Source organism: Danio aesculapii, chromosome 7, assembly GCF_903798145.1.
Source record: "Danio aesculapii chromosome 7, fDanAes4.1, whole genome shotgun sequence".
Classification (NCBI taxonomy): Eukaryota; Metazoa; Chordata; class Actinopteri; order Cypriniformes; family Danionidae; genus Danio; species Danio aesculapii.
Window position 1 is genome coordinate 31850648 of NC_079441.1, and position 5467 is coordinate 31856114.

The following is a 5467-nucleotide window of genomic DNA, read 5'->3' on the forward strand; positions in this document are numbered from 1 at the left end:
GCCTATATAATTATGAAAAAAAAACATATAAAGATGTACTGTACTTCAGTCCTACTTTAGGTCAAGATCACTTAATAAATTTTAATTTCAATAAAATGTAGTTTAATTGCAATTCACATGCAATTAAGTATCAGAAAACCACCAGAATCAGTTAACATGGTCGCACCTAAGCATATTCTTTTCAGTTCAGTTCTTTTCATTTGAAAAAATTGTTAGTTTTTTTTACAATAGAAAAAGATCATTATGTCATTATGTACTCTTCTTCATTTCTGTCTCCAGTGAGAACACAATGAAAAAAGTTATTTTAAAAGAGGTTTCTAAATGTTAATGTCAACATATTTTTGGTTGATGTTTCCCTTTAATTCATCAAAATTCACCTCATTCCCATGTCCCCTGTTACACACCTTCTTCTTCTGTTTGTATTCCACAAAGACATCAGTTCATCAGCTCCTCTCCTGTCTCTTTCCTGAAGGCCTCTACTTTTTCCCCGTCGCCCCCTGACTTCAGAGGAAGTGGTTTCTGTGCAGACGGCGTGTTGCTGGAACATTGTGTCATGTACATGGGAAGCTGTAACCGAAGAAGTGCACATTAAAAGTTCCACTAGAGTAACACTTTTGTGCAGACAGATCTGTTGAACAGTCAAGCCAGAAGAACTGAGTCTGCATCGAATCTCATCATATGAGGAGTTTACTCTTGCTCTGGCAAAATGTATAATACTGCCCCCTGGTGTTATTTTTCAGATATTACAGTTTTTCTCAAACGCTAAGAGAAGGGTGATCCTGCACAACTGGAGTGGCTGCACTTTCAGGACCGTACGTTTAGGACCGCATCTTTAGGACCCTAGTTTTTTGTGACATCGCCACCTGCCGGATTAGATCATAGACGCTCTAATAAGATGGACGACATGGATGGCAAGAATAATGTGAGTACCGATTTTCTTTTAGGTTTTATTTTAAACTGTAAAAGAAGGTGTTTATTTAGTACTGTTATTGTTTTATACTGTGCAAAGTTTATGCAAAAATGCCCGATTAGCCCGCACGATTTACCCCAGTTTCAAGGGTCTCGGACAAAAATTGTGGAAAGTTATGTTACGATATGCGACGATTTTTTTCCAGAAGAAAATCTAATAATATTGAGTGTGGAGAAGTTTACACAGGTAAAATGAGAGCTGCTAACTATTAATCAATTATTCCCACGAATTGGGAATACATTGTCTAATTGTATTAAATATTACAACGTTCTCAATTCGTGGCCATGGTTTAATGAAACTGTAGATTTAATGGCGTGTTGACTTAACGGCTAATCATTTTAAAAAGTACGTTGATGTGTGAGATGTTTCAGATTTACCTATATTTTTCTGTAAAAGTGTGAAAACGTCTTCTACTCATTGTTTTATCACATTAGCCAAGTATAAATCAGGCCTTGACCATATAGTCTTATTATCATGTATTATGTCTACACATTAATATCTATGTTTATTGTGTAGGCATGTTAATGTCTATCTACCTGGCCAATATGAAGTGATGGCCAATATAATTGAAAACAAACTATAGGAATATTTTCGCTGAGGTTATCTCAAACTGTTGGGTAACACTTTATAAAAACTGCATACTATAAATTATTAAGCATTAACAAATGGTTAACTTACTACTTTATTATTTGATTAGCATTAAATCTACATTAATAGACATAGTTAAGCAGTTTATAAATACAGTTACAAATGCTAGCTGTATTCTTGAATTAATAGCACCTCTATGATGTGCTTGCTTGTTTTTTTGTATTTGTTAATTGTTTCATTTCATTATTTTTGTTTCATTACAAAATTAAGTATTATTTAAGCAAATGAATGACAGTGATTAAAACAAAACAATAAAAAATAAAACTTTACAAAATCAAATAAAAAACAAATCTTTGCAATCTAAAGATAAAATTACTGTACAGTTTAAACCACAGCATAACATTAAAAATGTTTTATCATATTGCGAAATAGTGATATTTTGATGTTTTATCAAATTAAATTTTTAAAATGTAATGTTATTCTTACTTAAAAATAGCAAAGATTTTTTTTTCATTTGATACTGAGCCTTGTCATTTATAAGAGATCTACAAATCATAAATATTCCACACTTTAGATTAGGTCACAGAACTAAGAAGTTGAGCTAATACCAGATTTATTAATTTACAGAGTAACTATTACTCTATGCCTGAAAAATAAGATGTATACATGTTCATTAATCACTAAAGCACCAATTACTCTTAAATAACTGGTATGTAAATAATGCAATACTTCATTATTGAAAAAAGAATCGCATTATAAATAAAGAATACAGCATCTGCAGCTGTATTTAAGCTACTTACTAATGTCTGTTATTGTAGATTTAATGCTTAGCAAGTGATGAACTAACTATTTGTTAATTCTTAAGAAATTATTCATAGTATGCAGCTATTTAATTACCAAATACACTAACTATTAGGCTCTCTCTTTTTCAATATGCATATAACGATCCAACAAGGGAGATCCCTGCCTGAATTGAAGAGATGCTGTATGATACAGTACACATGCTGTATGATACAGTACACAGGCTGTACTGATATATTTTGACTGTATTCCTATAGGCTATACTGATATATTTGACTACGTTCCTATAGGCTGTACTGGTGTATTTTGCCTGTGTTCTTATAGGCTGTACTGGTATATTTTGCCTACGTTCCTATAGACTGTACTGATATTCTCAGCCTGCATTCTTATCCTTTTCTTTTCTTTTTTTTGTAGAAATCTTGCACAACAAATTGATCCTGGAAACTGGACTGAGAAGACTGGGCATGATGTTGCTGTGACTAAACAAATGGCTATTTCAAACAAATATAACTACAAGAGATAGACAGTGGCTTTCATCTGTATCTTTTTTTGTTACTTTTAGGGCTTGCCACGCCAGAGCTGTGGTAATGAATGTGGGGTTTTTATGCTTATGGTGAGGTCTAAGGTTTTTAACTAAGTATAAACAAGCCTTTGTCAACACTGTGAATAAAAGCTTTTCCATCTTTTCTATTGCAGTATACCCTTTGCTCTGTGACCGGTGTGGCAATTGAATTCCAGGAGGTAAGTTTGTTTAAAGCAGCGATGTCCAAACGGTCCTGGAGGTCCGGTGTCCTGCAGATTTTAGCTCCAACTTGCCTCAACACACCTGTAAAGATGTTTCTAGAAAGCCTAGCAAGAGCTTGATTAGCTAGCCCAGGCGTGTTTGATTGTGGTTGGAACTAAAATTTGCATGACACTGGCCCTCCAGGACTAAGTTTGGACACCCCTGATTTAGAGAAAATGTTAGAAAAAAATTCTCACTTTAAATGTTTGTTTGTATACTCTTTATCTTGAAGAAAATGGACACATCATGAATTATAAGACTTCAAAATAGAAGGGTATGGCACCTCTGTAACACTTTTGAAAAATTTCATGTGCTGTTTTCCATTTTATATATATATATATATATATATTGGATGTTATCATATGTGTTTGCTGGATAATGTATAATAAAGTATAATGACTGTCATCGTCATCTTAAGATAAATAGGAAATATTTGCAATAGTTGTTTCATGCTATATGCAGCTGTAAGGTAATGTAGTGTAGGGAAAAGCTATGCAGTATTTTAGATTAATCTTGTTATTTTTAATCAGCGGTTTGCCTTCTGGACCGATGAGGCCAGAAACTTGCTCCAAGGAAAACTTCAGCCAGTGTACAGGGTGCCAAAAAAGTGTGCCATCTCTGAGGAAATCCCACTTCACATTCAGGCTGTTCCACAACAGAGGAAAAAAGAATTGTCGACTTTATTGTAAAGTTAAAGGGGTCTGAGGAGCATTTGACGGTACTTCACCGATCTTCACATTTATCCATCTTTGTCTTTAGTGTAATACGTTTCTCTAAATAATTGTTTTTATACCATTGTTTGCCCATAGGGTGTACTTAACGGGAAGCCCTCTAAGTGGTTGCGTAAGCAAGCATCTTTCCAGGTGCCTGTCTACATAGACAGTGAGGAAGAGCAAGATATCCCTTTGCTTATCTTAAAGACGTACTGCACAGGACACCAACAAAACTGAGGTTTACAGATGAAGTGCAGCTTATCTGTGATGTCCTTTTTCCAGAGGTATGCCAGACCAAATAATGCACTTACAAAATCTACTGTATATAAATTGCATGCTGGGTATTACTCATTTATTGACCCATGTATTCATGTATAATTTGCTGTTCAGTGGTGGTATATTAGTTTGTTTAAATGAATCATTTTTTCATAGGCCATCATACATGCTCTGGGGGTCTTGAGGGGTTTGTCTTTAGATGATGCTGAGCAGGTCTACCTTTCTGGCACAAAATATAATTACAGGTCAGAATATGATTTATTTTGACACAATGCTCAGAGAAACTTTTTGTTACTGATATTTACATTAACCCATCAGTGCTTGTTCTCTATTTCAGTGAAGTAGAATAATTTAGTCGAAAAATTGACAAAAAATCTAGGAAAGAAGGGAGACCATTCAAGAGGTGGGTATTGCTCTTATATACCTAAAAATTTGCAGCTGGCAGTTGGGTGTCCTTTTTGGTTCTCCTAACAGTGCATAAGTTTAAACCAGAAATATATATTACAGTTAACATGGTAAAATATATTTTTTATTACTTATAATAAATATTAATTTAAATTTAATTGCATAACAAATGGTTCAACTTTTTATTTGTTTATTTATATATATATATATATATATATATATATATATATATATATATATATATATATATATATATATATAGATAGATAGATAGATAGATAGATAGATAGATAGATAGATAGATAGATTCTCTCTCCCTCTCTCATTCACAGGAGCTAAAGGAATGCTGCTTTTGTGCTATTGTGGCTGTTGTGTGTGGATGTTTAAATAAATGTACATTCTTGAATAAATCCTCTGTCATGTCTCTCTACATCCTTTACAAACTGGTTTTAAATTAGTTACTGCATATGCTGATTACATTTGATTTCAATGTATTTGTCCTGATACTGAGCTAATTAGTTTAATCCAAGGGGATTCATCCATATACAGTATTTTTCAAGAAATGCAAGTCTTTTAAGGCACTCATTTTTTTCATTTGTGTAAAGTTAAGAAACATTTTAATTTCTTTTTTTATCTGTGAATTCATTTGTTTTAATTTAAAATTGTTACTCACAACAGGTGTTTCACACTTTAACTTCTGGTACGTTTTACATCAAAAAGCACAATTTGAAAAAAAAAAAAGCTCCTAAAAGTCTCCGCTATATCATCCAATCAGGTAGGTGGCGCTGGGAATCCAGTCCTATGGTCCTAGAAATGCAGTTCACCGTGCCATCCAATCCAGTAGGTGGCGCTGGCGAAAAGAAATGCGGTCCTAGTAATGCAGTTTTACAATGTCATCCAATCCAATAGGTGGCGCTGCCGAAAAGAAAT

The 5467-nt window shown here is 33.6% G+C and overlaps 1 long non-coding RNA gene across 2 annotated transcripts; it reads left to right on the forward strand.

Moving 5' to 3' along the window:
• Positions 1–773: 773 nt before the first annotated feature.
• On the forward strand, positions 774–4603 carry LOC130232875 (uncharacterized). 2 transcript variants are annotated; one of them, XR_008838139.1, is made up of 8 exons: positions 774–922; positions 2774–2972; positions 3056–3100; positions 3376–3417; positions 3674–3861; positions 3953–4140; positions 4289–4377; positions 4470–4603. It is a non-coding gene; the product is annotated as an uncharacterized LOC130232875 (long non-coding RNA). The 2 variants fall into 2 exon arrangements; XR_008838138.1 differs by lacking the exon at positions 3376–3417.
• The last annotated feature ends 864 nt before the right edge of the window (positions 4604–5467 follow it).